This window comes from Xyrauchen texanus, chromosome 19 (genome assembly GCF_025860055.1).
Source record: "Xyrauchen texanus isolate HMW12.3.18 chromosome 19, RBS_HiC_50CHRs, whole genome shotgun sequence".
NCBI classification, from domain to species: domain Eukaryota; kingdom Metazoa; phylum Chordata; class Actinopteri; order Cypriniformes; family Catostomidae; genus Xyrauchen; species Xyrauchen texanus.
This window is the reverse complement of record NC_068294.1, coordinates 21,273,744-21,298,484: the sequence shown is the minus strand read 5'-3', so window position 1 is coordinate 21,298,484 and position 24,741 is coordinate 21,273,744. Positions and strand designations below refer to the sequence as shown.

At 37.7% G+C, this 24,741-nt stretch overlaps 1 protein-coding gene across 3 annotated transcripts in view; it reads left to right on the top strand.

The window, feature by feature from the left end:
* Positions 1–24,741, top strand: part of LOC127659894 (ETS-related transcription factor Elf-1-like) — a 67,465-nt gene that overhangs the window by 21,313 nt on the left and 21,411 nt on the right. The gene's annotated exons all lie outside the window — the stretch shown is intronic.

The window sequence follows — 24,741 nt, the reverse complement described above, 5'->3', positions numbered from 1 at the left end:
AGCAAAAGTATTTTTATTTGATTATACAAGTAAAAAAGAATATTTCTGTGCATTTGGTCTAATTTTAGTAAAAATAATAATCAATTCTGTACAATCTACATCGATCTAATAAATTGTTCAAGACCTGTGTTAGAAACCATTTCAAGCAATTTTCTCAGAATTAAAGACCTTTTCCCAGTCATACAAGTTTAATGTAGGATATTTGTTATATAGCATGTGGAATATAGATGTTTAAAGTCACATGTTTTGTAAAGAATCTTTGCCCATATATGGGTACCGAGATTTGAGGTAGGGAATCGTGTTTTGCGAGCCTTTTGACCAAGCCCATTTGACGGTTAGAGTAGGTTGTAGTGCGAAAATATATATATTTTCTTAATCAAATCTTTGCCTGTTTTGTCTATATACCTACAAATTACGATGCAAAAGGCTAACCTTAGCTCCATTCTGACCTTTGTTCATGTACGTTTGTGCTGTTATACTATGTAATTGATTCCATTGCGTGGGCTTGCAGATTTCAATTTGATTTTAGGCTGGCTTATCAGGCCTCATCACTGCAGTTAAATCTGATGTGAATGTTGCTCATCCTGTTGTGCTATGACCCCACATAATTTCAGTGAGACCCAGAGGAGACAAATGTTTTCATGGTATTCTCCACATAGGAGCAGAATACCTATATTTGCTTTGAATTTCACAACGTACTATTAAGCTTGATACCATACTTTGTCTTCTCCATAGTCTTGTTGAACTAGTAAGTAGCAGTGCCACCAGTCTTGGGTTGCTAGTACGATACCAGCCCTGGTACCTCAGTATTGATACTTAGGCAAAAAAAATAAATCAGAGTTTTGATTACACAGAAAATTAATTTTCTAAATGAACTGCATAAAGTCTTATAGATACAAATAATGCCTTTTCTGTTTATATTTTTCTGGATTCCTTGTTAAATGTTTTAATTTATTGTGTTTAATCAAATATATATATATATATATGTTATATCAAGCTTACCGCAAGTCACGTGCTGAAATCTCTGAGCTACAATGGAGAAAGAGTTCATTATAGAGTTCACAGCCATTTATACTCTAAACACACTGATCTGTGGCTCTGCAAATGGATACAGTTGGACACACTGCATGAAAATCAAGCATTAATTGTGTGTGTGTTTGTGTGTGAAGAAGTTGACAGGACAGAAAGGTGCTTCTTATTCATACTGTGGCGCTGTGGCGGTATTTTCAAATGGTCTTTTGATTTAATCTCTAAACTCTCACATTACATTACATTTTTCTAATGGCAGGATACTTTAATATGGTACCGAAATTAACAAGATGATATTGTACCGTTTACATTTTTGTTATTGCGATATTTCTTTAGTACCAGTATATCACAAAATGTCATTATTACTGGTATATTGTGCAACCCTACACCAGTCGTTTAGTTCTTATAGACAACAGTAATTTTATGTACATGATTATGATGAGGTCTGTGGTCAAAAGGGATGTTGAGAGAGTTTTATGCAAATTCTTATCTTGGTTGAAGTTATAGGTGTCATGGAGAGACAACTACAAAATAATACAGTGTTTGTACCTTGAATGCATGTTTTGAGAGTTTTCAAAACAGATAACAGTTGATTTTGACATTAACATTTTGAGATCCATTGAACTCTTTACATAATGTCATGTTAATAAAACACCTCTTGTCACTGTTGGATCATATTCAGATGTGAAGGCAATACGGAAGAGGTCACGCATCTTGTTATTCTATGTAATTTTTCCTCACCCGACCCACCCAATGTCATATGACCTCAGGTGTTCAAGGGCAACATCTGATTTTAAAGGCCTTGTTATCTTGTCAGACCCCCCATTAGGTAGATACATGCACAACTCAAGCCATTATACCCCCCACCCAGCCATCCCTGATTTGTATTGTAAATGAGCCAAGGCACCTGGAATTGGCTAGTAGTCAAGCACAGTTCCTTTTGCTGTGGAATTGCTTTGTTAGGGGCTTCTCTTTAGGGTTGAGTTTCTGTCAAAGTTGGCAGGTAGGCAGGTAAGTCTGAGGTTGGTTCCTCGCATAAAACAGCATCAACAAGTCCTTGCCTGTAATTGGATCATTAGGTCCTGCCGAGCAAGAGGGGTGGACCAAACTACTCAAGCTGGTCTAGCATGGAGAACAGAAGAGGGCTGGGTCTTGGAAATAATATTTGTCCTGCTCTTGTCATAGTATTGTGCACCTGGCTTACTGGCATGGATGGTTTGAGAGCTGTTGCTGAGGCTCATATTGCAGGCCATGGTTTGTTAGTCTTTCAGCTCTTTCAATGCTTTGTCACGCTTCTAGCCTTGATTGAGTTTTCAGAATGAGAATGTTGACATTGCAGCTTTAGGAACCTGCTGGTTTGGTAGCTAATTGGATGTGTTGATGAGAATTTTTAGCTTTGTCCCTTCTATTTTTACCAATTTAGGTCATATGGCTTCCGGCGGAGAGAGATCATAATCTAAAACTGATAATTTTGGAAGAAGTATGTACAGTTTGTCATTGAATTTGTTTGGCAGTATGACGTAACATGCTAAGAAATATTTAGTAAAGTTAAAGTTGATGTTAAAGTGATGGTTCACACAAAAAATTAAATTCTTTCATCATTTACTCACCCTCACCCTCATCCTGTTCTAATCCCATATTACATTCTTTATTCCTTGGAACACCAAAAATATTTTAAAAGAATAAACATTTGCGGTTAATTATCCCTATAAGTTACAACAGTAAAAGTGAGAATGGGTGGCCATGCCCCCACAGTATGCAAAAAATTACTATTTATACGTGAACAATCTCATAGCCCTCAGGTATCTTTGAATTTTTCTGAAAGCAGCAGTGTTCTGCTGAAATAGTCCAGGCAGTCATGCCTTTGTCTATATGCTGTTGACTGCTCAAATAGATTTGCATCACGTTTTCATATTGCTCTTCCCATTTCCATTGAGCAACATACATTCTCTGTGTTGAAACTGTCTGATTCCTAAAACAAGCTCAGACTGGCATACCTCATTTCTCAGGTACTAGATATACCAGAAGATACCCTATCACAGATCAAGACAGTTTCATCATAGATTCTTCTGAATCAACTTGGTTCTTGTTTTTGGACCTCACAAGCAACCAGAGACAATGTACTTTTGTCTAAAACTTCTGTCATACAGCATGATAGCAGAACAAATGGTCAGCCAGTTTAGCCAAGAGTATGAAGTCAGCATTATAAGGAAGCCTGGCCTGCAATCTCTACTTGGAAATGCCATTTGGTTGAAGTAGCTAAAGATGTCTCCTAACCACATTCTACACCCGTTTTGTTTTTGACTTCCAGTTTATTTATCTCAAACTGCCCACTGAATGGTTCTTTTAGTTGCCCTGGAAGTCGTGGAAGACATTTACCAGTTTCTTAAGGGTATAATTAATCATGTTGTACAACCCCAATTCCAAAAAATCTGGGACAGTATGAAAAATCCCAATAAAAACAAAAAGCAGTGATTTGCAAATTATATTCACTCTTTGCTATATTGAAAGCACACAACTACACATTCTATGATATTTTACCTTGTGAATTTCATTGTTTTTTTGGAAAATGTATAGTAATTTCAAATCAGTTGATTGCAACACGCTTCAAAAAAAGTTGAGACAGGGGCAATTTAAGATTACTAACAATTTGAAGTTGAAATAACAAGGCGATGTGAAACGGGAGATGTTAATCAGGTGAGGCAATTGTGCCATAGTACTGTATACTGTATATGGAGCCTCCAAAAACAGCCAAGTCCTTCAAGAGCAAGGATTGTTCAAGACTTGTCAATTTGCCAACAGATGCTAAAGCAAATAATCCAGCAATTTGAGAATGTTCCCCAAAGACAAATTGGAAGGAAAGTGCACAATATTGCTAAAAGTTTCAAGGAATCTGGTCAAATCTCGGTGCGCAGATGGCAAAACGAAAACCACTTCTGAATGCACATGATCTCTAAAATGCACAGACATAACTGTCTTAAAAAAAGGCATTCATAATGGATATCATGAACATGGGATTTAGTACTTTAGTAAACCTTAGTCAGTCAACACCACTTGCCGCTACATCCTCAGATGCAAGTTAAGACTTTACTATGTAAAGCAGAAGCCATACATCAACACTGTCCAGAAACACTGCTGACTTCTTTGGTCTTGGTCTCATCTTAGATGGAAAGTAGAACAGTGGAACTGTGTTTTTTTTTTTGTCCGAAGTGTCCACATTTCAAATAGTTTTTGAAAAACACAGCCATCATGTTCTCCAGGCCAAATAGGAAAAGAACCTTCCAAGCTGTTATCAGTGTAAGGTACAAAAGCCAGTGTCTGTATGGGCCAGGGGTGTGTCAGTACCCATGGCATGGGTAACACACACATCTGTGAGAACTCCATGAATGCAGACAGATATGTAAATCTGTGAATATTTACAAATCACCAATTTTTGTTTTTATTAGCATTTTTCATACTGTCCCAACTTTTTCAGAATTGAGGTTGTATATTATGTTATCTTACTTTAATTTTTTGAAGTTACTAACAGTGTCTCATGACAAGTCATAATAATAGTAGGCTACAAGATGACAAAATTGTTCGAAACCGTACAACATTTACTCCAGTAGAGAAAAATAAACCAACCAGAGAATTAAATAATTGTAACCACTTACCCAAACCCTAAACCTAACCATGATTTTAAAAGGAAAATCACTACTGAATCATGGAAGAAAAAAATTGAGGTTTTGAAGAAGCTTTATAAAAAAAAATCTAAAATTCTGCCCCTAACCCAAATCAACCCAAGTTTTATGTACCACTGAAGAAAATAAACATTGATGTTTGGAACAAGATGAGGAAAGCGAATAGCAGGTTATTGCATTAATTGCATACATTTAGTAATTTGCATTGCATAATTATATGGAATGAGTAACCAAATTTTTTCCCAGACATTTCCTTTTTACAATAAAGTGTTGGATAGGAGGCTAGCTAAAATCTGATAATTCTGTTTGCATATTGGTTTGTCTAAAAGTCATACCTTTTCATAAGAGCCTATTCATTATAGATTATGATTTTTCCATCTTTTATGAATTATTGAGTTGTCATGAGACTGTTGACAGTTACAGCCTTAAAATAAGGGGGTGATGCTGTGTTTTAAGAATCAAGGCTTCATAAAATATGAAGGTACTTAAGTTGAAATGGTGGATCAGTCACATTTCTGATCCACATCCGATCTGATCTGATGACAGGAAAAACTTGGTTCAATTTTTGGTTTCCTATTTGAAAGTTGAAGACTTGGTTGAAATATTACAGTTTTACTGAATAATTATAATATTTTTGGTTATTGAACTTTGTACAATGTCTTTCTGGGAGCAATTCAAATTCCAAAATTTAAAATCACTTCATTATCAGTGTTGTATCTTACTAGACATGAACTGCATGTCACATGATGTTCGCAGATGAATGATATGTCAGACCACTTCCCATGTAAACCACACTGCTTAATGTTTTGCTTCGAGTGTATTTGCTGAATTAGTCACAAAAGCATCACATAGCCAAGAGTCTCATGACAAAAGCAGTATTAAAATCAATCATGTGAAACAGTCCATTGCAAACTCCATTTGCTTTTCAGAACTCTTTACAATTGTCAATACAGTTGCAGGTTCCTCTTTGCTTGTAAGGGCTCTAGCTGTTTTCAACCTGCTATACCATGGCCTTTGTGTATTAAGCGGCTACAGATACAGTTGAGGCGATCATTCAGCCTTCTGGCATTCTCATTTGTGCAGACAGCTTTTTCTGAATCCGAACTCGGAGCAAGATGGATGACATATGCATTTGCAGCATGCAATCAAAAGATTTACTGTTGATACCAGTTTAGTGTTAGTGTCCAGGCAAGGCAAGGCAAGTTTATTTATATTGCACATTTCATACACAATGGCAATTCAAAGAGCTTTACATGTGCAATTTTAAAGAAAATACAAGATACATAAAAAACCCAATTAAGAACATGAAATAATAATAAATATAATAAAATAAATGTGATTTTATTTTATTATTAAAATGAATAATAAGAAAAAGAATATTAAATTGTTAACACCATCCATAACTGTTGTTAACCTTCCCTGATTATCAGAGGATAACCAAAAATCGTAAACACATTGAGAAAAGGTTATATAAAAATACAATCTAAATAATAAAATTGAATAATTTTAATGAAAGAAAGACAAAAGCAGAATGATTCAGAGAAATCAATACGTTTTGCACAATACTCAGTCAGAAAATGCACTGCTAAACAGATGTGTTTTCAATTTGCATTTAAATGTGGCTGCTGGTGGGGCACATCTAACCTCTTCTGGAAGCTGGCTCCAGCTGCAGGTGGCATAATAGGTAAACGCTGTCTCACCTTGTTTTGAGTGAACCCTCTGTATGTAACTGACATGAACCTAATGATCTGAGAGGTCTGTTAGGTTTATATTCAACAAGCATATCTGAAATGTATTTAAGTTCTAGGCTATTGAATGACTTATAAATGAGTAATAGTACTTCAAAATCAATTCTGAATATAACTGGAAGCCAGTGTAAAGACCTGAGGACTGGAGTAATATGCTCAGATTTTTTGGTTTGGGTGAGAATCCTGGTAGCAGCATTCTGAGAGAGCTGCTGGTGTCTAATGGTCTTTTTGGGAAGGCCGGTTAGGAGTCCATTGCAGTAGTCAGTAGTGGTGAAGTCTTGACTGGATACAAAACATCTTATTCTATCTACTGTTGTACCAGTGCTTACCGAACCGTGGGTGGCAAATTGTATGGTTCAGATTTTTACTGAGAACTATTACAACCCTAATAGCTATGGTATGCAATTTGGTTCTTTTTCATCATTTGGCCTAGTTGGAGCATATACAGGTTGAACAGGAGCGGTGCAACAATTGAGACTTGTGGGACTCCACACGTCATGGATGTCCACTCAGATTCATAGTTGCCTATGTTCACGTAGTAACCCCTACCTTCTAGATATGACCTGAATCAGCCGTCCCAGAGAGTCCTACCCAGTTTTCCAATGTCTAGGAGAATGTTGTGGTCAATAGTCAAAACCAGCACTGATATTTTGCCTGAATCAATATTTAGCCGAATATCAATAAGGATCTTTATGAGCACGTCTCTGTGATATGATGTGGTCTGAAACCAGACTGTAAATTGTCCAAGTAGCCATTCGAGATTAAGAATTTGTTCAGCTGATTGTATACAAACCTTTCAATGATTTTGCCTATGAAAGGAAGATTTGAAATTGGTCTGTAGTTGTTCAGCATTGAGTTATTTTTAAGAAGGGCTTAAAAAAATGCAGTTTTCAGGGACTTCAGATATGTACCTGAATAGAGAGACACATTTTATATTTCTAACAGATCTTTTTCCAGACAGTTAAACACATTTTTGAAAAATGTTGTGGGGAGTGTGTCAAGACAGCAGGTTGAAGTTTTAAGATGCTATACATTTTCTTCCAGGGTTTTGCCATCAATTTCGTCAAAATCAGACATGGTGACTGATTTCTGAAATTTTTGTGGTGGGTGTTGTCTGACCTCAGTGCAACGTGAGGATGAGATTATTGCCATTCTAATATAATTTATCTTCTTCATGAAATAAGATGCAAACTCGTTGCATTTTCTGTCAGAGAGCATTTCACAGGCGACCTGTGTGTGTGTGTGTGTGTGTGGGGGGTTAGTCTCTACAGTAGCAAAAAGAGTACGGGCGATGTTTATATTGCTGTTAATAATGTTTGAGAAGAAGGTCTGCCTAATTACAAATTGAAAGCATGAAGATAGATATTATAATGGACTTCAAGTTGTGTATTCTTCCACATTCGTTCTGTTTTCCTGCATTTTCTTTTAATGTTTTATGCTGCTATTGTGTTTTTCCAAGGTGCTTTATGCTTGCCAGTGATCATCCAGACCTTTACAGGAGCAGTTCCATCAATAGCATTTTTAACTTGAGTTAAAGTTATCGAGGACATCTTCAACACAGTGTGTGGATATACACTGTTTCAAATATATTACCTTGATAAATTGCACACTAGTGTTCTCATTAATGTACCTATTCTTGACAGAGACAGATCTAATTTCAGTGGCAAGAGATATCAATATTTCAAAGAAAATACAGAAATGGTCAGATAGCACAACGTCCTTAATAATAGTGGATGAAATCGTCCATCCCACACACAAACGTCAGATCAAAAGTGTTTAGAACTGTTTTGATTTCTTTGGCAGTGTTGTGTTCAAGATTAACTATATGAATGTTGAAATCCCCAGCAATAACAAAATGAGGGAGGAAGTTGTTGATAACAGTTTTGTAAAATCCTCAACAAAGCCATGAGCTTGAGTACGAGATTCTTGGATGCTGACCCACACCTAGACTTGGAGGTTTAATAATTTATTTATTTTTTATTTTTTTTATATATTAATTTATTTGACAGGGACAGTGTACATTAATTAGCATTACTGCAAATGCACCAGAATTAGCCAAAAGGCTATTTTTCATCCGTTGTCCCTGGACAGATCTTAATAATGTCTACCTTAAAAAGAAAAACAGCTTTAAAACATTACAAGGAAAGTACAAAATATAAAAACAATAAAACAATATAACTCGTTAAATCCTTTAAATTAATACAGTGTACAAATTCACTATATTTTCAACATTAGATTAAAATTAAATATAATAATGTTGAACACAGTTACCCAACAGGGACACAGATGACAGCACGATCGGGTAGAGGGAAATTATAGCCTATATACTTATTAGTGTTGACATGACTGGTGTAATATGAACCAGTTTTTTAGGTGCTTTTTAAACAAAGTGTATGTAGTGAGTTCTCTAATATTCTGAGGAACAGAGTTCCAATTCTGTGCTGCTGGGACTGAAAAAGCATGCTGGCTGAATGCAGTTTTCCGCAAAGGAACAAATTGCTTTCTGTATTGTGCTTTAGCCAAACAGGTGTGTATGTTACTAACAAGGGCTTAAGAGAGACACCACATGAGGACCAGTGATTACCTCCCATAACTACAGCACAGAGGCAACTCCCGTATCTAATTTTCTAGCTTGCCTTGTAAACATACAGGTCAGACATGTGACTGCCTATTGCCATGACAGTTCATTGCTCTTCATAGTAACAGCTCAGCACTGCCTTATTCTGAAAGACTTGCACTTAAAGGGCACTTATGCCCCTTTTCACAAGATGTAATTTAAAACTTTGGTGTCCCCAGAATGTGTCTTTGAAGTTTCAGCTCAAAATACCCTACAGATAATTTATTATACCATGTTGAAAATGCCAATTTTTGTGTGGGGTTTTTTGTGTTTTTGTGTGTGTGTCTTTAAATGCAAATAAGCCGGACGGTGCTCCCAATTTGACTGACAATGAAATAGTTGTGTTCAGCCCTATATGTTTGAACCAGTGACAGACAGTGATGAGGGAGAGACTCCGTCAGAAGTAACAGCTTTTAGAATGAACCATGGTTATTTGATAAATGCATTTATTTTTTGTAGAGTTTTTTTCTGTAGTTTTGCAACAATGGATGAGCAACACACACACAAATACTGTTACAACATTCGCTATGCGCTATAATGAAACAACACACACACAAAAAAACATGTCTCTCGGGAGTGTCCGCCAACAGTCGTGGGCAGGGCCTGTACAAATTGACGTCACTTTGTACAGAATCTGCAAATGGCTTGTTCTGAGACAGTGCTTATGATTAATTAAATGAATTAAATGTATAATAGATTTCAATAAAAAAAAGGACTGGGTGGATTTTTATCATTATAGGGTGGTTGTGTGCACACACTGCCAACACACATTTATGTTCAAACACCACGTAAAAGTGAATTGTGCATATTAGGTCCCCTTTAAGGGTCACCAAGACTCAGAAGCAAATGGGTTTTCGCAGTTTATGAGATGAGAAAAAGGGGAGTATTGAACAAAAACAAATGCAGCACATGTGGTGAGCAGTTAGGCAAGTATTTCGAATTTTAGAAGAACACAGGCAGACTTTGAACAAGTTGTGGGTGGCTGCGTTTAACAAAACATTAAACCACAAGTCACAGGCTTGAAAAAGACAAGCTAATGAAAATGTGTTAGTTTCTTATGGCTTAATGCAATATTTTTTTTGTTGTAAAATTAGGAACTGTGTTTTCTGAAGTCGATGGAAACACATTTACCAAATATATTCCTATATAATTTATATAGGAATGTAGATGCACACCTTTATTTCTTCACACTCATTTCCAATTTGCACAACTTTCCCCTGAGGTGACGATTTTGTTTGCAAGTTATTATTATACATAAATCAACACAATGGCTGAAGTTGATGGAAGTTGGTGGTGCAGTTTCAGTAGACATTAAATGGGTCCAAGTGTGTCCAATTTTAGAACACTACGTCCTCAGTTAGTCTTTATGAAACATATTACATCAGCCAAAGGAAAATGTACTACATTCTGTAGTTACATCAACATCACTATGGGGTAGTTTAAACTTGTTCAAATAATATTTGCATGCTGACTAAAATAAGCCTTCAAATACTGAGTGTGTGTTTGGGGTTTTTAAAGGTGATTCATGTATTCTCCTTTTTTAGCTGTGATTAATTTTATTCTCAGAACGTTGAGCACCCATGGAAACTCTACAGACATTTGTTTTCTGCTGAGGGTGTTGTCTACTGCCCTTAATTCTAGAAAGATGTGCTTTCAGTATTACTCAAAAGAGTAGTTGCTCTTTAAATATTCAGTATTATAAAAATGGGTTTTCTTGTTTTACTTGACCTTGTTACACTGAGCACAGAGGCAGCCATCTCTGTGAATAATTCTGCCATAGAGCCATTAACCTAGTCCCCCACTAAGACCGAAGACTATAAATGTGGACACTACAAAATGTTGGGCTATTATGCAACTCAGGAACCATATTTGCTTTTGTTATATCTTATTTTTGTTAATTGTTATTGTTAAATTGTTAACATTGTATATGCATGTTTACATTGTGCATTTGTAGAGGACACAAAATATTAATTATTTGGTGAATAATTGCAATTTTGTTTTGTTTTGTCATGAGTAGACTCATAAACTAGTTAGGCCAAATTTCAATTCAGGCCAGAGATGAACCCAATATCTTTACTGATAGGCCTCAGTATTTTGTTTGTCTTCTTGTTAAAATCATTTTTTGTAGTGCTGTAGAATTATTTGGTGTGACATTGAAAATAATAACCAAAGTATGTTTTCACAGAAAAATTAAATATGGTGTAAAGTAAGATGATACCCTCAGTCAAAAGTTTTGGTCCTTCTTAATTTTAGGTTGTGTAAATAAATGTAAGGGCACAAAAGAAATTACAAGAATTGTTTTGTTGTGTCATGCTATTAACAACACTAATTAATAGCCATAATTAGACATGTGATTTCAGTAAGCTAATGTTTGGAAATTATGCAATACTTTTCTTTTGTGTCACTTCCATATGTCATAAAATATATGATCTGTCAAATCATATGGCAGCTTCTAGGATGACAAGGAAAAATGTCTCAAAAGTTGTATGACATTAATATAGAAGATAAAATAACTATAATTACTATATAATAACAAAACTATATATATATATATATATATATATATATATATATATATATATATATATATATATAAAATATATTTATTTATTTATTTATTTATTTTTTTGAGAACCCAAGAATAGATGTAACACAACTTCACATCTTGTTTTCTGTCCTAACTTTTCATGCTTAAATACCAATCTTCCATTATATCTGCAACATTCTATAGGTCACCTCACAACCGGTTTCTTAGCAACATCCACTCCTTGTTTACATTTTCATTGTGAGTCTCAATTAGTGTTCTCAGTCCTCAAGAGATATTCAGTCTATTGCATCTGCACAAATTAGCACCTTGTTCTCTGTTAATGGTACCTTGCAGTAAGCCCAAATTCTATAGTATCAGATACTCCTGATTTGATGGATGCGCATTTTTACTATGCACTTGATCGTTTACATGCACGTTCTTACACCATTTATTCTTAAAAAACCGACAACCTGTGTGGTCATGTAAACACATTAAATTGCTTTATTTTATAGGTGCAAGGTCACAAACCACTTAAGAATAAACCGATCTACATTTTTGCTCATTAACCCGATTTTGAGTTGCATGTACATACCTTTACCGGTGTTCTAAACAGCTTATCCATTATAAGTGTTGTGCACATGCCTCTTCGCAGCTTGATATCAAAAGCAGAGTACTGTGTAACTCTATTATTTCAAAACACATTTGCTTTGTCCGATTTTTTTCAATAAGTTGATTTTGGAAGTCATCAGGGTATTGCTGTGCATGTAAACAGGCTCATTGAGATTAAAGTTGTGGCAGTCATATGGAGGAGTGCAGTTTGTTTGTAGTTCTCGCTTCACTTCAGAATAGTGTCACAATGTGCTTAAGTAGAATTCAGATATAAAATAAAATTAAATATTTTTTTATTCCCCTCTTTTACAACTTATTTGGCTGTTGTTCATCAGCAAATGCTAGATCTACAAAGACCACTATTAGCTCTCAGATACTGACCTGAATAAATTCTCCACAACCAACCAACAGTGACAACAAATGTGTCTAATTTCTGATAGTCTCTAAAGTCATTACAGGTAGTTTCTTTATCTGTTGTCCTTTCCTCTTTCTTATATTGAAAATTAGATATGAGTGGAAGGATTGGGGGAGGGGTTTTATTGTGGCATGTTTTTATTGTGGTGGTGTTTGCTTTGCAGTATTTTTCTCAGTAGCTTATAAGCTGCACAGGTGAAGCCTGGGACCACATTCACATCAGCAAAGATTTACAGTGGTAAATATGCATTGTGTCGAGAGTAAATGCTTTCCAGGTAATTAAGAAAATGATTGATGATTCATCCAGCACTGATTACACACATGCCTGCTAGATTTCATAACATAGCTTTTCTGATTCAGCACTTGAAAATGTAACTTTTGCAACATTGTTTGCCACTATGGATCATGGCTTGAGTAATTATATGCAATTTGGCTGCAGTCAGTATAGTCGGTGAAAAGAGAGGTTCTCCTGTACACAATCTCTAAGGGGCTTGGAACTGAAAGCTGTCTAAACATATCAATTACAGTACTGTAGACTCATCAACCTCCTACATTATAATAACAACAGGGTAGTTAATATATAGCCACCTTCACAATGAATAGACAGGGCCATAGTGAGCTTTTCAACTTGTTGACAACTTGTTGTCTATGGCTTGTATGTTCTAACTCATAACCATATGGAGAGAAATATTTGAATCACCTGGTTGGGTTAGGACTTAAATCTCAGCTTCAGGTGTAAATCCTGCTTAAATTTCTGATAATGAAGATTCCGGGTTCGTTACTGCGGTTAAGTCCCAAAGGTTTCTGCTTTGTGGCATTCTAAGTGCTTCAAGGAATAGTTAACCCAAAAATGAAAATTATGTCTTTATCCAAACCTTTATGACTGACTTTCCGCCGTGGAACACAAAATTAGATACAAGCAGAATGTTTGTTTGTCACAGTCACCATTCTTTGGTTTTATTGCATCTTCTTTCCATACAATTAAAATGAATTGTGACTGTTGCTATAGTTCGACTAACATCTCCTTTTGTGTTGCATGGATGAAAGAATAACATGTAGGTGAGTAAATGATAATAGAATTTTCATTTTTGGGTGAAATATCCCTTGAATGTACGGCGCTTATTACTGAATATAGATCATCTTGCACTTTTTCCTTGGTCAGAAACTTTGTGACATTAAAGTGATATGAAATCTGTTTACAGAGACACAAGTTTTGTTGCAGCCCCTATTCCATAAAAATACATTATACTCAAAACCGCATCACGTGACTAGAAAATGAGAACAAAGCCACATATTGCACGTGGACCCTAGAGTTCTACAGGGCCAAAGGCAATGATTACATAAGATATGATAAATGTAATGAGTGTCGGTTATTTTAGGCCAGTTGTGTTAGTTGTAATATATTTTATGATGCATTCTAAATGAGGATGCCAGCCCTACAGCGACTTACTTAGAGGCTCCATTCAAAAACGGAAAGCATTTTTTGAATGAATGGAACTTTTAAGTAAACTGGTCTCAGAACAGTACCTTATTTTCACTCTACCTATACAGCCTCCAAAGGCAGCATTTTTGAGTGTTTGGACACAGCATTAGAGTCTACTGGTAATCGCTTTATCAATTAGCGATCTATTGGAAAAGTTAAATACAGAGACAGACAAGGGTTGCTCCAATAACCTGCTAATTCAGGTACATTCAAAAAAGTGACATTTAACCATTTTAGATACCAACTATTAAGTGTGAATTTTAATTGTCTGAATTTTAAATTTTTCAACTTACACATGCTTTATACAAAACTATCTAAATTAATATCAGTACAGCTTGGTTCAGCTGTCTTGGTTCAAGTATTTTTCCCATTCATTTTTGAGAGAGAGAGAGAGAGAGAGAGAGAGAGAGAGAGAGAGAGAGAGAGAGAGAGAGAGAGAGAGAGAGAGAGAGAGAGAGAGAGAGAGAGAGAGAGAGAGAGAGAGAGAGAGAGAGAGAGAGAGAGAGAGAGAGAGAGAGAGAGAGAGAGAGAAGCATAATGAAAGAGTTCTAAGCCATAAACCAAACCAGCCATCACTGAATGGCGTGAATCCGAAATCAAAACTATTACAAATAATGTTAAATTATAAGATGCTAAAAGTTGTTGATAACATTACAAAAAAATATATATATATTTAAGGTTTTAGCAAAATATTCATATATATATATATATATATATATATATATATACTAAATATAAGTACTTTGAGATTGTGGGGAGACCGATTTGGTTATGTTTTTCTCAATGCTTCATGGAAGTGGCCGGTCTATGGTGGAGCTCTTTTGCTGCGCTTTACGATTTCTCTTGCAAATATATTGCATCTGGAAAGTATTCACAGTGCTTCACTTTTTCCAAATTTTGTTATGTTACAGCCTTACTCCAAAATGGATTAAATTCATTATTTTCATAAAAATTCTACAAACAATACCCCATAATGACAACGTGAAAGAAGTTTGTTCAAAAAATCACATGTACATAAGTATTCACAGCCTTTGCTCAATACTTTGTTGAAGCACCTTTGGCACCAATTACAGCCTCAAGTCTTTTTGTGTATGATGCTACAAGCTTGGCACACCTATTTTTGGGCAGTTTCTCTCATTCTTCTTTGCAGGACCTCTCTAGCTCCATCAGGTTGGATGGGGAGCGTCGGTGCACAGCCATTTTCAGATCTCTCCAGAGATGTTCAAATTGGGTTCAAGTCTGAGCTCTGGCTGGACCACTCAGGGACATTCACACGAGTTGTCCCATAGCCACTCCTTTGTCATCTTGGCTGTGGGCTTAGGGTCGTTGTCCTGTTGGAAGATGAACCTTCGCCCCAGTCTGAGGGTCCAGAGCGCTCTGGAGCAGGTTTTCATCAAGGATGTCGCTGTACATTTCTTTATTCTTTTTTCCATCGATCCTGACTAGTCTCCTAGTTCCTGCCACTGAAAAACCTCCCCACAGCATGATGCTGCCACCACCATGATGCTGCCACCACCATGCTTCACTGTAGGGAAGGTATTGGTCAGGTGATGAGGTTTCCTCCAGACATGACGCTTGCCATTTAGGCCAAATAGTTCAATCTTTGTTTCATCAGACCAGAGAATTTTGTTTCTCGTGGTCTGAGAGTCCTTCAGGCTTTTTTGTCAAACTCGAAACGGGCTGTCATGTGCCTTTTACTGAGGAGTGGCTTCCGTCTGGCCACTCTACCATACAGGCCTGATTGGTGGAGTGCTGCAGAGATGGTTGTTCTTCTGGAAGTTTCTCCTCTCACCACAGAGAAATGCTGGAGCTCTGTCAGAGTGACCATCGAGTTCTTGGTCACCTCCCTCTCTAAGGCCCTTCTCCCCCGATCGCTCAGTTTGGCCGGGTGGCCAGCTCTAGGAAGAGTCCTGGTGGTTCCAAACTTCCATTTATGGATGATGGAAGCCACTGTGCTCATTGGGACCTTCAATGCTACAGAAATTTTTCTGTACCCTTCCCCAGATCAGTGCCTCGATAAAATCCTGTCTCGGAGGTCTACAGACAATTCCTTGGACTTCATGGCTTGGTTTGTGCTCTGACATGCACTGTTAACTGTGGGACCTTATATAGACAGGTGTGTGCCTTTCCAAATCATGTCCAATCAACTGAATTTATCACAGGTGGACTCCAATCAAGTTGTAGAAACATCTCAAGGATAATCAGTGGAAACAAGATGCACCTGAGCTAAATTTTGAGTGTCATGGCAAAGGCTGTGAATACTTGTGTACATGTGGTGTCGTTTTTATTTTTAATACATTTTCAAAGATTTCAAACACTTCTTTCACATTGTTATTATCGGGTATTGTTTGTAGAATTTTGAGGAAAATAATCAATTTTATCCATTTTGGAATAAGGCTGTAACATAACAAAATGTGGAAAAAGTGAAGTGCTGTGAATACTTTCCAGATGCACTGTAAGTGTACATCATCGATTAACAACCTCAGAACTCAAGGTATTGATCTGTCTTTATAGGTTTAAAAGTTATCTGTTAATATCATCTCTGTGGATTAAATTAATGGAATCTTTTCTTTAGAAACCCGACTGTTGCACTCTTCTGCTGTTTGGAAGAAGCTTGTTCAAATGTGTAAATTTAACCGTCAGAGCAGTTTGAAGCATTTGAAACAATGACACTGTTTGGGCTAATTGACTTGCTGTGCTTAAAAGTGTAATCTGCCATGTTGACAACTTATGCAGTTTGTGTACAGATCTGTTTGCAATGCTCCCTGTTTAACAGCCACTGTCAGTTTCTTTCTAACCTCTGCTTCTAGCCTAGATGTTTATCTGTGACTTCAGACAAGAGTTTTAATTCTCACGTATGCCTTTTTCACATGGCCTCGAGTAACCAGGGAGGAACTACAAGTATTCCACACTACAGTTGCTTTCTCTTTCAAATTACGGTAAACTGAAAACTGGACTTTGAATTTGACTGCTTTCCAGTAGGCGAGAACCTTGAGGTGACATCCCTCTTATCAGTGCTAGAATGCAGGCCATTTTTTAGCTGCCTTGTGGTTTAGGGTTCCTAGAATTTCTTTTTTTTTTTTTTATGTGCGGGTGAAGTATTCAGGGTGCATTTTTCCTCTGCTGCAGACATATGCTGTGACATGTCGGAATTGGTATTAGTGTAAACACATCAGGGATGGGTGAGTCAAACAGTCCATAGAAGAGAGCATGTCAAATATAGCCTCAGGAAAGCTGGAATATCGCCCCATGTCAAGGGCGGCAATAATTTATTTTAATTATAAAACTACGAATGTTTGCTCCCTTGCCCCTTCAACTTAATAATAAGCTGAACAAAACAATAAAGCTTACATTTTTATGCAACATATAATGTTTAATATGTCACTGATTATGCAGGTTCTGGAAATGGTCAGATGATTATGATTGATGGGGTGGGGCTAACACTTGGCTGAGGAGTTTGAGGTCTATCTCGGGATGAAAGCCCTGAGCCTCTCCAGTCTTGTCATGCTCTGAATTGTTTCTGTGCGGAAGCCAAAACATTTTGTCTTCACACCGAAATTTCTAAAAGGGTTTTCAAATTGCATATTCAGTGAGAGAAGGTGCAGATATAGTTCAGAAGCTCCCAAAAATTGAGCTAGCATTTTGGATGTTAACAGTTAATCCATCCACCTGTCTTTTTAACCACAAGGCATCATGTCCCCCATCAAAATTATAAATATATTTTTGGTTATATATCATCCTTATGTCATTTAGTTTAACAGCAAATTATGTCAGTTGTATTCAGTGGTAACAAACAGGTTTTAGGGTTTGAAATTCAAATTGTTTAACGTTTTTGTCGTAAAAGTATTGCAAGAACTTCTTTAGCCACTTTATTTCTCAATGATGGAGGACACTTATCTTTTTAGCCCCTGTGGTAATTTCCTGTCTTGTTTCTAAACTCTAACATGCCTCCTATCAGTGGTGTGCGGCCTGTTGCCACAGTGTAGAAACAGATCATGGGGAAGAACATTTTTAACATTTTGTAGAGCACACAAACCATGTGGCTTTTAAGACGTCCATCAGTTGGAGTTGACTCTCTCCTGGTAAGACATAATGACTAATCTGCTTATATTTCAAAGATCTGCAGTTCTCTCCAATGCCTGAGGATGCCAAATCAGCATAGAGGAAGTAGCTAACTATTTTGTATCAGGAGATGTACCCTGTCAGAGAGCTTGATCTGCAAGAGAGGAAGTGAGTAAGGGTAACACAGTTTTGTTCCTCTATGTCATTTTCTAAACCCCCGATCTGTGACATCATACTGCTTGGAATTTAGTCTGTAAAATAATTAAAAATATTTTTTTGTTACAAGCGGCTAGATTGTTATTTTGCATCATTATTTCTCAAAATGCATGACATTTTGTTAGGGTTTGATCTTGATGGTTTTAGTTGATAATACTTTCTTTGTGCTTGTGCTGAAATCATAGTGGGATGATATCTGAGATAAGTGAAGCTTTTTGAAGGTGTTTGAAGATGCTATGAGTATTCTGAGAACCAGATTTGTTTTTGTTCTTCTCAGAAGTGAACTGCTGAAGAGAGGCATGATCTGAGGGTGATGGAAAAAGGGTGGTGCAGTGTAAATTTAGGGGCATTTTCGAATCGTGTCGATGAGCAGGAAATGTGTTAAGGCTTTGTATTCATATATATTTACTGAAAAAAGCACAAGGTTTTCTGCATTGATGGTTGTTGCCAACTAAATTGGTGTATATGGCAGTCATATGTGTTTAAAGCATAAGAAAGTGAGAAATCTAGAGTAGAAGAGGAAGGGGAACAAGTTTCCACTCTCAAAGTGAGAGAGAAGTGTTCACTTGTTTGTGGTTTAACAGTCAGGAAGTAGCAGAAACCCACTGCACAGTGATGCATTTCCTGTCAATGCAAGATTCACAGGTCAGTTTGCGGATGTTCTTTTTTTAAAAAAAATTATTTATCTGTTCAGTTTTAGGGTTTTTCATTCCATAGCTTAAAACTGGCAACTCGTTTGATAGTGTAGATTGGCCCGTTTACCTCAAAGCAGGAAAATACCCATTTGTTACTAATAGTACCAGGTAAACAGAACAAAATGTACTTTGCCAACATTTTCTGAAAGTATCAGAGACTTTTAAATGTGATTTGAATTTCCATTAAATTGTTTGGCAAACCATAAATATCTTTTCCATAAGGGTGGATACTTGCTATCACCTCCTCTAACAGGCTATCTTCTGTTAGAAAAGAATATAACTGTTTAGACCTTTACAGGTGTAAACCAAGCATCTTTAGACCCTAATTTTTGTAGTGGCAGGGATTTCTCTTTCATCTGGTCTTGATTTGTCCTTCCCAGCCTTTAATGTTTGGCACAGAGATAACAGCTTATCGCTCAGGTGGGTGTGGGGCCCTTGTCTTAGAACCTCTTTTCTAGCGCCTCAAGGTGAAATGGACATGTACAAGAGAGATTAAATAAAATTTGTTTCATCCACTGCAAAGGTAGCAGGAGGTGAAGACTTTTTACTCTCGATTGCGTTTTAGTACGACAGAGATGGTTCTTTGTTTTGTCGTAGACGTCATTGTTAGATCTCGAAGCAACGTGTTTGTCTCTCTCTCCCTCTCTTTTGTCATCGTCTCCCCTCCTTCACAAAGGTTGCCCCTACCTGTTTTTATTTTTTCCTTACCTGGATTTACAGGTTTTATTTCTCTGAACACCTTTTCTTTATTTCTTAGAACACATTAGGCTATGCAATGTAGACTAATGTGGCAAAAGTTGTTCGGTTGTCAAGTTGTAGATTGATGTGTTGGTGGGAGTTGCTTGTATTCTCTCCTCATTAATTGCCATCTCTCTTGTTCTGTTGAATTAGCAAACATTCATCTCGCAGGCCCTTGACCTTTCTCCCTGATGTATATTGCACTCTTCTCTACTTCTGAGGCCATCTGAGGTGTGTGATGATGTTAATTTCACATACATTTTTCAATACAAGAAGGAAAAGAAAAGATTGCCTTTTTTGCTTTGATCTACTAGTCACTTTTATACTCAGGACATTAACATGCAAAGCAAATTTTTATATTCATAGTTCAATTTCAATTGGACTGAAACAATTTGTCCATGTAAAATGTCATGTAAAGCGCTTAGTTTGATTTTTTGCAATGTCAGACAAACAGATCTTGATAATGTGATTGTAGCATGTTCATGTTCACATTAATCGGACTGCAAATGGCCTCAGCGTTGTGCGCAGGCATGCTCTAAAAGATAGGTAACACGTGGTGCAACGTATACTTAACACAGCGTATTTTACATCCTTTCTGCAAATATTCGATTGCGCATTGTGTTTTGTTTACTTGGACACAGAGGAAGACTGGATCAACATTGCAAAAACTGGCTGTAGCTTGATTATAACTGTGCATGTAAACTTACTGACTGAAAAAGCTGGCTAATAGCTTCTGTCAGAGCTCTCTAAACACTACGACCATATTATACAATTGCAGGAGAATAGATAATAGTCCACAGAGTTTCAATAATGTATCCAGCCTCTTATGGCCCCAAGTTCATTATCGCACATTACAGAACTTCGCATGAGCTGAAGTGTCACATCCTCACAGGAACTGGGCTAAATCACTAATGTTCGGCTGAGTCAAGCAGATGACCCTGTTGAAAGAGGCTTTGTCCTCCATATTGATTGAAATGGTGCTGTTGGCTTGATTCCACCCTCAATGTTTCTCTTCCTCTTAGAAAGTGGGAACAAAGCTTTAAATGCTTCATTACAATGACTCACAAGTTCCCTGGCTGGATGATCTTTAACTTGGAGGTGTTGTTTTTTTAATGCCATTTTGGATGGTGCAGGAATGTGTAGTGTTTCTTGATGAGAAGCTCGAGACCAGCATATTCTGAAATGCCAGGAATGCTGGTCCTCCTTCCTGACTGAGCTGAAAAGAACTACACATTCCATCTTCTTTCTCTCTTATAAAAAAAGAAGTGCTTGAATCTCAAGCTATTTTTAGAGCCACTTGGTACCAGTTTTTCTCAAGGAATTGACATCACTATTGCCATGATGTCACTCCCCACAGAGTAAGGCGAGCACACCTCTCCCTCGCCAAAGCCATCTCTGTCTGTTCTGGTGATGTCCTCACAACACGGAAGCTAACATATAGCATCTTAAATCCATATGAATCTGCCCATTAACAATTAACTACTCCACAATATCAATTAATCATTCATGTTTGAATTTCACCATTAAATACCAATGTTAGAGTGACTCATGCCTTAGTCATTCCGTTGGCTTAAATATCCTCCTTTCATAGTCAACTCTGAGCTCAACTGAGGAGATTACAGGGGCGTGTGGGTCGACCAGGTCATAGGGTAAGATGTGTTTATTCATAATCATTCCATCTAACATTGCAGGCAGCTTCTTACTTTATATTTACTTGTTTGACAACACGGACTTGGCCATTTGCCAGGCCTATACCAGCTGCTGCATTAAGTCAATTACAAATTTGGATGAATGATGATATCATAAAAATTTTCATGTGCTTTGAAACACCTCAAAGTTTTTACCTTGCATGCTCAGCATGTATGTTTGGCAGACCTCAGCCATGGAATGGTTCCATGAGGGCCCCACCCTGGAGAGTGTTTGCTTACTGGAGTCTTGTGTACTGAGTAACTCTCCCGCATGCCTGCTGCACCTCCCTCTCGGCCCCAATGGATGACGTGTTGCAGGCCTGTTTCAGTCCCTGCTTTGGCCCATTTGTTTGTATATGTGTAGGGACAAGGCAGTTGTTGTCATTTCCTCTTGTGTTATTCATATGTTGCTGTTATGGTGGTGGAGATCACTCACTGTGTGCACCATAAAATGACTTGTTATTTACAGCTGGGATCCCAGATGAGGGATGATGATAATCCTTGTGGTGAATGGTGAGATACACGCAATCACAAATTTGCCCAATTTTTCACCTCACAAGGGTCATCTTTCTCTGTAAATGTTCCTATCAAACCAATATCATGCTTGCATTTTCATCACATCAGCGTCAATTGGTGTGAATGGCTTCATTACTCCTGAGCAAGGCAGTGGAGCTCTCTGTGTGATTGTCAAAAAGAATATCAAGCTGTGAGCTTTAGCTTTGACATACACAGCTGCAGTTGCCTTATTTTGAGTTTGACATACAGAGAGCTTTTAGAAAAAGAAAGAAGAACTGAAAATGAGGTGGGGCCAGTTTGAGCCAGAGTGTGAAGGATGAGCACCAATTTAGCCATGGTGTTGACTTATGACCCTTTGCTCATGCTATGTAGACTTCATGGGCAAGTGCTTTCCTAGACTCCATAGAGACCAGGGCTGAGGTAGGTACAACCCACCCTCTTTGTTGTCTGCATTTGCCAAGGGTATCACTATATCATGGTTACTCTTCTCTAGTGCAGATTAAACCCTTAGCTCACTAATATTATTGCTCATATTTAGGGTTAGGGGGGTAAAAAAATAAAAATAAAAAACTTTTCTATGTAATGGCTCATCAAAATGTGTGGCTAGTTGAGGAGAGGTGTGCTATTAATTTTTGAAGCAGTCAGAATTACAATTTAAAAAATGGGGCCCAAGATTTGGCAGGCCCCCCAACCAAATCTAGAGAGGCTTAGGGGTGGGCTGTTTGGCTGGGGTCAAGCAACCACATATTAATAATATTATTTGGCTTCTGCAATTGCATGTGATTTTCCTTAATTCACTTTGGATAAAAAATAAAGAAATTATGTTATAACTGGGCATATATCCAGACATACATGCAGTTCAGTTTACCCTTGGCATGTTAAAGAGTTGAATCAGGTGTCTGGATCACAGTAGTGGAATGATGCTGTACAGTCCAGGCATTCTCCGCTATATAACACTTAGAACTGACCCGCAAGAATTGGGCAGTGCAAATTACTAAACCATTACAGATACTCTGTGCAAATAGACAGTGCTATTACCAGGCGGGTGAATTCCCCCCTAAATTTAAATGTAGCAAACCTTTAATAACACCCAGAACACCATAGCTTTATGGCTGTGCTTTTTATAGGCAAGCACCACTAAATTTAGTTTCATTGAATAATTGAGTTGCATCAGTACAAAGAGTTTAATGACCAAAGCAGAAAAAGGGAACCCATGGCAGGGTGCTCCAGATGTTGTGGGAGAGGGAGGCAGGGCTCTGGGGGAGCCAATCTGGTGAGTGACAATAATAGGCTTGACTTCTCTGTCATGGCATACCCCCATCCTGTTCCTCTCTCCCTGGAAAGACGGTGTGCAAGGCGACATTATAAGGACTAATCTCTAGCTGCTACAGAAGCCTTAGGCAGAGCCAGAGATAAAGTGCAAAATGGAACACTTGTTTGACCTCCTTGCCACACACTTTGACCGTCAGACTATCTTTCTCATTCTCTTTAGCTGTCCCATATTATACCCCCCAACACCATTCAACATGGAATGCACTTGTTGACACACACACTGTCTTTTCAAAGCAAACAAGCCACACCCTGCCACAGAGGGGACGTGGGCCACTCCACTGCCATGGTACACCCCCCTTCTATGAATCGGCCAAACCTCCTCTTCTCTCATTTAATCTTTAACCAGACACCAGCCCATCCTGTTCCTCGCTGCCTCAGGCCTGGGCAGAGGGTACTCTCTGGTGTGTTCTGGGCCCTTTGACTCATGTGACTGATAACCCAACCCTGTTTATAGTACCCCTTTGATGGACTAGGTGATCTCTTATCCTGTGGTGATCCATGCCCCTCCCCCTTCCTTCACACTACCACCACCACAAATGAAAAGACTCACTTAACATGGCTGAGCCTTGCTGAGTTAAGCAAGCCCTTGTAGGCCAGCCCAAAACCTGCACAGATGCAGGTCTCCGTTTTAAAGTTGTAGCCATTTTCCTTAATTTAGTTGCAGAATAGTGTGAATAGTCTTTGAATACAGAAAACTCAAACCCGACCTGTCAGTAAGTTTACAAGTGCAGTTATAATTGAGTTCTAAAAGTGTTAAATGCACATTGCACGTCACCTCTGTCTTTCGTATCACATGCAAAATGCCATGGCCAATTGTGTTCCGATTAATGTGTACTTTCACTTTATTAGGAACACCAGTACATCTACCTATTCATGTGGTTATCTAATACGCCAATCATGTGGCAACAGTGCAGTGCATACAATAATGCAGATACGGGTTTAGGAGCTGTAAACGTGACATTTTAAAAATATGAATTATTGTTTTAGTCTGACTGAAATTGAACTTTTAAATTGCATGTAAACAATTTCATGTTATGGCAGACTGGTGCAACAGTTGTATAGTTGTGATCTCAGAAGTTAAACAGATGTTAGATTGAGAGAAGGTGGAGTGTGCCATTGATTAATAAGTTGCTGGAAAGCAGAGTGCATTTTTCCACTCGCATTTTTTGCCCAACCAGACTTCCTCAGAGTCTGACTGTGAGGCAGCTTTTTGCGGACTGAGCCAAGAATGAGATTGGTAAACCGATTATCTTCCCTTGAATTAGAAAATGCTTCACAGAGTAAAAAAAATTAGCCCCTCGCCTCAGTCTTGTCCGGCCATCGCAGCCCCTCTCTCTCTGATGATGTGACAGCCCATTTTGCTCAGTCACAGTTCCTTAATGTTCCT